At 43.3% G+C, this 10,823-nt stretch overlaps 1 long non-coding RNA gene across 1 annotated transcript; it reads left to right on the top strand.

The window, feature by feature from the left end:
- The first annotated feature begins 8,955 nt into the window (after nt 1–8,955).
- Nucleotides 8,956–9,814, top strand: LOC119469263. Its single transcript, XR_005198071.1, has 2 exons — nt 8,956–8,989; nt 9,349–9,814. It is a non-coding gene; the product is annotated as an uncharacterized LOC119469263 (long non-coding RNA).
- The last annotated feature ends 1,009 nt before the right edge of the window (nt 9,815–10,823 follow it).

The following is a 10,823-nucleotide window of genomic DNA, read 5'->3' as shown; positions in this document are numbered from 1 at the left end:
TATATATTTTGAGATGGAGTCTTGCTCTGTCACCCAGGCTGGAGTGCAGTGGTGCAATCTCGGCTCACTGCAACCTCCACCTCCCAGGTTCAAGTGATTCTTTTGCCTCAGCCTCCAGAGTAGCTGGGATTACAGGCACAGGACACCACACCTAGCTAATTTTGTATTTTTAATAGAGACAATGTTTCACCATGTTGGCCAGGCTGGTCTCGAACTCCTGACCTCAGGTGATCCACCTTCCTCAGCCTCCCAAAGTGGTGGGATTACAGACCTGAGCCACTGTACCTGGCCAGGTTCTTCAGGGTTGCTCCAGTTTACCTATTATTGAGTAATAAACTACCCCAGAGCTTAATGACATAGCACAGCCATTTATCTTGTTGATGATTTTGTGGGTCAGGCATTTGGAAAGGGTGTAGCTAGGTAGTTTTGTTCCACATGATAGTGGCTGGGCCTGAAGGATCCACTTCCCAGATGGATTTTCCACTGACACATGGGATCTCATCCTTAGCAGCTGCTTCATATGGCCTGGCTTTCTCATACCATGGTTGTCTCAAGATAATCACACTCCTTACAAGAGGTAGGAGGTGAAAGCTACCAGACCAATGAAGGGCTATGTCTAGAACTAGCACAGTCATTTCTATCACATTCTGTTGGCCAAAGATGTCACAGGGCTCAACCATATTCAAGAGGTTGAGAAATTGACTTTATCTCTCTTTTTTTTTTTTCCAGATTAAGCATCTATTTTATTCAAACCTAGGTAACTCAGAAGCTTTAGGCAGCCTGTTTTGCAGGACATTTAGTGCTGGAGTGTCTTCCTGCCTCATACTCCCAAGAACCTGCTCCTACAGATGGAACTCAGAACCCTTCCTTGTTGTCAAAACAGGGCTGTCTTCAGGCTTGAAGTCCAGGTTAGGGCTGCCAAACTCACTGAGAATTGTCAGAACCCTGTAGCTAACAATGGGGTATTTGGCTTTGTACACACTGGTGAAGACATCATCCACAAAATCCAACTTCTTGGCTATGAGACCTGTGTTGTGTCACAGGTGAGGTCTACATGATCCAAGGACATCTTGGCTACCCCTCTAGTGGAGTCTTTCCTGGTCAAGGCATTGTAGGTGGCTCTTTGTCCATAAAACTCCTTTCTAGAGGTGACATCAAGCCCCACTCCCTTCACTGCCAAAGACGTGGGCCGATCCTCCTCCTGCCATAGTGGATCAGCCCCCCAGGCTAGCACCGGGACCAGGACTAGTGCTGCCAGCTGCTGCAGCCACTGCCCTGGCGCATGGCCCACCACAGTGAGCATGTGGTGCAGAGCAAGGGCAGCCTGGCCGGACTGGATTTTATCTCTCTCTTGATATAGGAGTGGCACAGTCACATTGCAGAAGGGCATGCGGGATAGAAGATATTTTGGAGTCATATTTGAAAACTACTCTCTGCTACAGAAGTGTTCTTCAAAATCACCTGAAGAGATTTTGCCAATAATAGCTATTACGCTTCCAAGTTTTAAATAAATTACATAGAGGCTTCTGATATATATGTCTGACCAAGACCCACTAGAAAAAGTGGCTCAGGACTGAAATATGCAAGGAGGAGAGCAGCTCTGAATACTGAGCTCCTGCTGGTAGACCAGAGACGAAAGAAATGAACTAGAAGCAGTACACAAGCCAAAAGAGAAGGGAGTTTCAAGGAGGCTGAGGTCAGAAGCACTAACTGTGATGGAGATCGTGAGAATGAGAACTAAGCAGAGGCCGATGAATTTGGCTTTAAAAGCTTTCCAGGAATCTTTGAAATCTGTTTCAATGGAATTGAAATCTGAATTCAGAAGCTTGTAAACTGAGTTTGCAACCAGAATAACTTGTTTTCTGCTAGAAGTGCGGCTAGCCTCATGAAATATTATCTGTAAAGATTGAAATAGCAGTTCTATGACAATATACCCAGTCTGCAAACAAAATGTTGTAAAGGCAGCTAAGGTGTAAACTTCAAGCAAATGGATATATCTTCCTCTTGCTACTTCCTTTTATCTTGGCAAATACATTACCTGGTATTAACTCTGATGTTTTTCTTTATTTGGGATATCAACTCAGAATCAAGTGGTGTATCAGTTAGTTCTTGTTGTATAACAAATCACCCAAAACTCAACGCCTTAAAATCAGGGGTTGGAAAACTATAGCCTGTGGTCCAGATGCCAGTTTTTTTTAATACATTTTATTTGGACACCACCATGTCTGCTCATTTACGTATCACCTATGGCTATTTTTTGGCACTACAGCGGCAGGAGAGAGTTACAACAGAGCCTATGCTGCATGCACGTATATTATGTACTATAGGATCCTTTAAAAGTAAAGGTTTGCTCAGTTCTGCTAAAAACCATGAGTATTTGTGACTGCTCATGAGTCAGCTGGCCTTTTCTAGTCTCAGCTGTGCTCACTCAAGCCTCACTCATGATCATCTGTAAGCTCTGGCAATGTGGGGTAAGCTCTCTCATCTGTGGTGGTTGACTGGTTGTTGGCTAGTTTAGGATGGCTTTGACTGGAACCACTGGGATCTTCTCCATGAATTTTTATCTTCTAAGTATAGCCTAGTGCTATGTCATGAATGTGTCCCCCAAAAGTCCATATGTTGAAACTTAATCACCAATGTGTTAGTATTAAGAGGTGGAATCTTTAGGAGGTGATTAAGTCATAAAGGCAAAGCCCTCATGAATGGGATTAATTATCTTATAAAAGAAGTGCAAGGGAGCTATTTGCCCCTTTTCTGCCTCCACCTGTTTCACCATGTGAGGACACAGAATTCATCCCATTTAGAGGAAGCAGTGTTCAAGGCACCATCCTGGAAGCAGAGACTGGCCCATCACCAGACGCCAAACCAGCTTACACCTTGGTCTTGGACTTCCCAACCTCCAGAACTGTGAAGAATAAATTTCTATTATTTATAAATTACCCAGTCTCAGGTATTTTCCATAGCAGAAGAAACAAACTAAGAACCTAGACTTGTCCATATAGTGGTAGTAAGTTTACAGTAGGGCAAGCAGAAGTTCACAGGTCTCTTGAGGCCTATGCTCAGAAGTGGTGTACCATCATTTCCACCACATTTCATTGGCCAAAGCAAATCACGAGACCAGCCCAGATTCAAGAAGTGGGGAAATAGTCTACCTTGAGATGAAGGAACTGCAAAGTCATATTGTGAAGGATGTGGATATGGGGAGGCCCAAAGGAATATGGCCATCTTTGCAATAAATCTGGAGTAGTTCTTTCTAAAGTACAGAAAGTACATCAGATTGGGACTTGAGAGAACTGGGGTCAGATTCTGACATGGCTGCAAATTCACTCTGTGACCTTATACACACCACTTATCATCTCTGAGCCTCAGACTCCTTAGCTCTAAATTAATATTTTAAAATGCCATATTTGTTCTTGTTTGCATTCAACAAATGTTTATTTCCTTGAAATATCTTTTAACAACTCTTGAAAATACTCTCTATTTTCTAATGTGGTATTATTGGGGCCAACATAAAAGAAACCATCTGCTTTTTTTTCACTCTTTTGACAGGGATTCTAAATATTTGTAGTTTACATGAAAAAATTACAACAGTCAGGCTGGGTTTCTTTCAAATGTGAAGAAAGAGCAAAGGTTTTGCAAATGAGAATGATAGAAGCCACCTTCATGGGAAAATATTCTAAAGATGGTGTTTGCTCAGAATGGCTCAAAAAAATCCCCAAGCCCTTCCCTTTATCAGGCAGCACTGGTAGAGGGGAAATATAAGAGAGATTCAGGTTAATGAACTCTCTAGAGCATTCTATAATAAGAGTTATAATGACTAAGTTTGTCATATACTCATCAATCCATTTCCAAATTAAACTAGAAAGACAGTGGTATGAACCTGGCCCTGCCTAGACCTGCCATCAGGGTGATCCTCAAGCAGCATCCTCCCCATGTAGCCCCTGAAAAGGCTCTCCAGCATCCACCTTCAGCAATCTTGAAACAGAGTTTGCACAGTTGGGCTGGTGTCATGAGGATCTTCATTCTTTTTAATCAGGTTCCCAGTGCTACACTGGGATACTTAAAAAGATGAGGAACCAGCCAGGTGCCATGGCTGATGCTTGTAATCCCAGCACTTTGGGAGGCCAAGGTGGGTGGATCACTTTAGCTCAGGAGTTTGAGACCAACTGGGGAAATATGGTGAAATACTATCTCTACAAAAAATATGAAAATAGGTGGGTGTGGTAGCATGTACCTCTGGTCCCAGCTACTCGGAAGGCTGAAGTAGGAGAGAAGAGGATCACTGGAGCCAAGGAGGCAGAGGTTGAAGTGAGCTGAGATCACGCCACTGTACTCCAGCCTGAGTGACAGAGTGAGATCCTATCAAAAAAAAAAAAAAAAAAAAAAGACGGGGAACCAATTTAGTTTTAATCATCAGTTGAGTTATTAATCAGTCCTACCATTCCTCCATCCCTTATCTGCTACTTGCTGCTCATTCTTATTCATATTTTCTCTTCCTCCCCTTTCTTCATCTCGTTCTTTTGTTCAAATCCTAATTAGACTTCAGAGCCAGGCTAAATTCTGCTTCTCCCTGGAAGCTTCCCTTAACAACTACAGGGCTCTCTGACATCTGCCACACAAGCATGGGTTACCCAAAAGGGCAAATGAGTATAAGTATGTGTTCAAGAAGTAACATTTATTCTGCATGGTATGGGGATAAAGCACACAAAAAAAGTATATATTTTTTTTTGTTTCTGGCCTTTAGAGTTCTTAATTTTGTTGATCTTTCCTCTGAAGTTGTATTTTACTTGTGTTTTTCACAGATATGAGCATGTAATTGCATATTGTCATGTGTATGTGTATGGTCTAGTGGCTGAGAATATGTATTTTGATTTGTGTGGTTGGAATCTTAACTCTGACACTTGACTAGTTCTGTGATTTTAGCAAAGCATTTGTGGTAGATAGTCTCCAATCATGGCTGTCATCAACTTCTTCCCTCCCATACATTCACACCACTTCTCCACTGGAAGGTAAAATTTGTTTCTCCTTCCCTCAAATCTTGGTGAGCCTGTAATTGCTTTGATCACTAGATAGTGGCAGAAGAGACATTCTGAGATTTCTGAGCTAAATTCTTAAAAGTACTAGAAGTTTACATGTCTTTCCTCTTGGAATGCCTCCTTTTGGAACACAGCTGCCATGCTGTGAAAGGTACATGGAGAAACAAGCATGGGTATGTGCCCTTGTGGACAGTCCCAGCTGTGCTCCCAGCTGACAATCAGCATCGACCGCCAGCCGTACATGGGAGTCATCTTGCATGTTCCAAACCAGTTGAGCCTTTAAATAAATGCAGCCCCAGACATCAGCATGTAGGGTAGAAGAACCACCCAGCCGAGCCCAGTCAACTCACAGAATCCTGGACATCATAAAATGGTGGTTGTTTCAAGCCACTAAGTTCTGGGGGTTGTTTATTTACAGCATAGATAACTTCCATCTTAAACAGTATTTAAACTCACTAATATTTGGTTTCTTCCTCTGTAAAATTGGGTCAATAATGGTACCTCTCTCATAGAATTGTTGTAAGGATAAATGAAGTTATATGTATGGTAAGTGCTTAGGGCTAGTATGTTACTTATTTACATGAGAAAGAAAATGGGTGGAGCAAACATTTATTGGACAGCTAGTAGGTTGGTGCAAAAGTAATTGTAGTTTTTGCCATTACTTTTATTTTTATTTTATTTTATTTTATTTCATTTCATTTTATTTTATTTGAGACAGAGTCTAACTCCATCACCCAGGCTGGAGTGCAGTGGCATAATCTCGGCTCACCACAACCTCTACCTTCTGGGTTCAAGTGATTCTCCTGCCTCAGCCTCCTGAGTAGCTGTGATTATAGGCACATGCCACTGAGTCTGGCAAATTTTTGTATTTTTAGTAGAGACAGGGTTTTATCATGTTGGCCAGACTGATCTTGAACTCCTGACTGTGGGCCAAGATGGCCAGGGGCAGACCTATGTTATTTCTAGTTAAATGATTACAAGCTTGTATCATGTGATCCACCTGCCTGGGCCTCCCAAAGTGTTGGGATTACAGGCATAAGCCAATGCACCTGGCCTGCCATTACTTTTAAAAGGCAAAAACCACAGTTACCTTTGCATCAACCTAATACTTCTAATACTGCTGCTATGTGCCACAGGCCCTATGCTACATTTTCACGTACATGATCTCTCTTGTTTTTCACAAAAACCTTGTTAGGCACATGTTTTTGTCCTCAGCATTGAGCTGAGATTCAGAGAGGTTAAGTGGTTTACCCAAGGTCTTACAGCCAGCAGGTAGTGCAAGTAGGCTTCAAACTCCTGGCTGTCTCACTGCAAAGCTCATTCCTTTTTTCTACTTTTCCACACACTTTGGATAGAGGGGCTTCCTGAAATCTTCCAAAGTGTGATAACTCTTTTCAGCAAGAAATTACATAATCAGTCAGATCCTATGCAACCCAACCAATATTCTGCTTCTGACATGAATACTAAGGAAAACTTAAAAACATTCTCCAAAGCATTTCACTTCCACGAAGAAAAGAATTTACAAATCTAGTAACAAAGAATCTAGATAAATCTTTCATGAACTAGTTACTTTTAGCTTATGCCACTTCTCTGGGAAGCAATTTCCAGGCATCTAAAGTGGTGTTTCCTTTTATTTTCCCTGAAATATTACCTTAAACCCTCCAGGAAAGGCTGTCCCCCTCATGCCTGTATACATTGCTACTTAGTTTATAAATAAGAAGTAATGTACCTTTTCTCATAGAGCCAGTTTGCTTGGTAAGGTCAGTACAAAGCTGACAAGAAAACCTAAACTAGGTCCCACATACCAGGCCTCCAACATCCTGGCTGCAAGCTCACCAGAGATCTGTGTCCAATAATGAAATCCTCCTCAAATCTGGGAGCACTCAGCTTATTCCTGCCTTCTCAATCTTTTAAGTGCCTCCCTCCCATGCTCCTTCTTTTCCTTTCCCCAGTCTCTTGCAAAATCTTGTTCCAAAATGTCAGTCAACCATCAGCTAATGGGATCAAAAGTTGCCTCACAATCACAAACCTCCTGGTCCCAGCCAAGGGCCCCCCCACCATCATATCCAGTGTCCCAAGATGAACTCCCATCCTCCATGATGTAAGAAGACATTTCAGAGAAACTCATTCGTTATTTTTTTCGAAAGACCAAGGAAAGAAAATGTTACGACCAAGGAAATTGTTGGTGGATCATTGGCTGGGACACGGACATTCAAACATTGAACAATTAATTTGAAGATAATATAAACAGGTTTCATTATACCAATTTTAGGAATATGATATGAATAGTCTGTTGTTTTGAATTCCAGAATGTCCCTCCCCATACGGCTCACCAACCCCCCTGCCTACTGGCCCCTTACTATGAGCTGGCACGTCTCACTACTCTCTCTCCTGCTGGTTGTTTTCTGCATCCCTGTCTGCTGTTAAGAGTACAAATGAACTCACTCTGTGACTGGCCTCATGTGGTTGCCTTGCCTACATTTATTCTGGTTTTCTATTGTGTTGCTGACACATTTTTAAGAGTTCCATTATGTTGGAGCTTTCTTTTTCTACTCTCTTCAGAAAAAAAAAAAAAAGACTTTTCAAAAGAAACGTCTTTTTAAAAATGTTTTTGTTTAAAGAAATAAGATTCCCTCTGGTTATTTGTCCTCTTTCACAATTACAGCCATGTAATCCATGAGGAATCCATTAATGCGTAAGAGGCTTCGAAGCTGCTGCGTGTGTGTGCGCATGTGTGTATGTGTGTGCACACGCTGTTTTTTCTTACTCTTTCTTTCAGAATATTGCTGCTGCCAACCACTGATTTAGGAATGTTTAGTGGTATATGCCAACTCAATAATCAAATCATTTTGGTACTGGGATCCCAACCACAGTCTCTGCAGACCAGTGGAATTTATTGCTTGCTCCAGTTACATTAAGTAATAGTACCAACAGCATTTTGAATTAAGAAGGGTCTGATAAGATGTGATAGAATGTCAGGATAATTCATCTTGATCATAAAACAGTGCTTGTTTTTGAATCTGAAATGTTAAAAGCACAAACAGCCTGATGATCACGTTCTCCATCCCTTGACCTGGGATAGGAATATGATCCATAACTCTCTTCAGGAAAGCAGCTCAGTAAAAACTGATGGTTTTCTGCTACACACACGTCCCTGTTTTTATTCCACAAATACATATCTAATACCTATTGGGAGCCATGCACCGTGCTGAGCACTGGGACCACAGTGGAGAAGAGAGTAAACACAATTCCTGCCACATGGCACTCACCGAGGGAAGCTATCTTGGCTGCGTCAATTACTTCCTAAGACATTTGAGACACATACAAAACAGAGTCATGTTGAAGTTTGTGGACTCTGGAGTCCAACGTAACTGTGTTCTGTTCCAGACTAGACCACTCCAAGCTATTTTATCTTGAGCAACTTACATAGCCTTGCTTAGTTTCAGATTCGTAAATTGCAGTACTTACCTCATAAGGTTATTTCTAGGATTAATTGGAAAAATGCTTGTACAGCTTTTAGCAAAGTGCCTCATTAGCCAGGAATAGTAGTAGCAGTAGTAATAGTAGTAGTAGTAGATGGGCCATATCTGGGGTCCCCAAACCCCAGGTCACAGACCAATACTGGTTACTGGTCCATGGCCTGTTAGGAACTGTGCCGCACAGCAGAAGGTGAGTGGCAGGCGAGTGAGAGAAGCTTCATCTGTGTTCATAGCCAGTCTCCATCATTCACATCACTGCCTGAGCTCTGCCTCCTGTCAGACCAGTAGCAGCATGACATTCTCACAGAAGCACGGACCCTATTGCGAACTGGACATAGGAGGGATCTAGGTTGTGCACTCCTTATGAGACTCTAACGCTTGATGATCTGTCGCTGTCTCCCTTTAGCCCCCGATGGGATGGACCATCTAACTGCAGGAAAACAAGCTGAGGGCTCCCACTGATTCCACATTATGGTGAGTTCTATAATTATTTCATTATATATTACAATGTAATAATAACGCAAATAAAGCGCACAATAAATGTAACGTGCTTGAATCATCCTGAAATCACCCTGCCCCCCACACTGGTCCATGGAAAAGTTGTCTTCCATGAAACTGGTCCCTGGGTGCCAAAAAGGTTGGGGACCACTGAGCCATGTGAACCTTCAGTAGAATAGGCTGTTTCCTTATCCTTGGTATTTCAAGTTCATGGGTCCACCTGTCACCAGAAGGTCACAGATCCGTCCTGCCCTGGGATTCTTTTGCAATTGAGGGAGAGAAAAAAAAAAGGCTCACCTAATGCTCAGAAACCCATCTTCTGCCTCCTCTTGCAGTGCCTCCTCTTGCCCATGGAAGGAATCCAGCTTCTTGGTTCTTCACTGTCCAACCCAGTTTAGTGGCTGGCCATTCCACAGAGAGGATCCTCCACACTACCTGAGCCCTGATGTCTCTGGCTCCAAAGGACGCAGCTCTGCTCATCCCCCCTGAGGCCCATCATGAGTTGCTGTGGCTGTGGAAGCCTGCTGTCCTGGGATGGAGACTCTTCCCACTGCCCTGTCCCTTCAGTTTCAGCAGAAGCATGATCCTGCTCCATGTGGATCCCTGAAGCAGCAGATCTGGAACTCCGCTGATGCTGGGGCCTTCAGGGACCACGAGAAACCCATCTCAATGATGAATCCTGGGCTTTTTTTACCCCTTGGGACAGTCCTGGTTTCAAACATTTACCTCGGAAAGAGCACTCAACAGCTGCCACGTGGCTGCCCTGAGGTTTGGGCTGAAACAACATGACTATTATACCTACTCAGACCCCTCCCAAGAATGGTCTCGAGGTTCTCCTTGGCACAATGGAGTATGATTGGGCTATTGCCCAAACTGTGATTTGGGGCATATAGCTCTGCCTTGCCTGGTTCCTCTGTACCTAGTCTCTCTAGTGGCTACCTCTTCTATTCAGCAGGACAGAGAAGCTATCTCAGTTTTTATTCTAAGAATCCAGGTGCAAAACAAACAAAACACCTCATAGTAGCTAATCTGCCCCCTCCCTTCTCTATGAAGTGGGCAGGAAGAAAATATCCCCCCTGACCCTGCCTAGCCCATGCTTTCCTAAGAGATCTTACTATAGCCAGCTTGTGAGAGGAGAGTAAATCTAAATGAAAGAATCATGAGTTTCCTCCTCACAATAATAGCTCTATTCATTCAACACTTACTGAGTGCCCAGTTACTTACTTGGTGCTAGAAGACAGATATATCCCAGCAGACTTCTTGGTAGTTTAGCAAGAAACTGGCTAAGCAGGTCTGTATTAGTTCAAGGGAAAATCAGGCTGATGCCAGGGGCTGAACTCTAGAAGCTCTCTTCTAACAAGGCTGCTTCCTCAACCAAGAAGTTCCTACTATCTGCAGTGTGCTAGATGTCCTCTGCCATCGTTTCTCATAAATACATAGAGCAGTAAGGGGCAGGGTCCTTTCCCAGGAGCCCCTGCCAGGAAGCCAGTATCCAGCTCTGGCTGACCAAGTACACAGCTTTCTGTTGATGATTATAATGAGGGTGCTATGCATTCTGCTGCCACTCCACGTAGAGGCATCCCCGGTAAACCATATTTCACTTTCTGCTACTTGTGAGTTGTCAGGTGTGTATCTATGTCACCTTGGCATGACAACATCAGATCCCAGCAGATTAGAAATGCAAGTGTGAGGGCCGGGCGCGGTGGCTCAAGCCTGTAATCCCAGCACTTTGGGAGGCCGAGGCGGGTGGATCACGAGGTCAAGAGATCGAGACCATCCTGGTCAACATGGTGAAACCCCTTCTCTACTA

The sequence above is a fragment of the Cebus imitator genome, unplaced genomic scaffold, assembly GCF_001604975.1.
Source record: "Cebus imitator isolate Cc_AM_T3 unplaced genomic scaffold, Cebus_imitator-1.0 Scaffold18, whole genome shotgun sequence".
NCBI classification, from domain to species: Eukaryota; Metazoa; Chordata; class Mammalia; order Primates; family Cebidae; genus Cebus; species Cebus imitator.
Note: the sequence above shows the minus strand (reverse complement) of the source record. Positions and strands in the feature narration are given on the sequence as shown.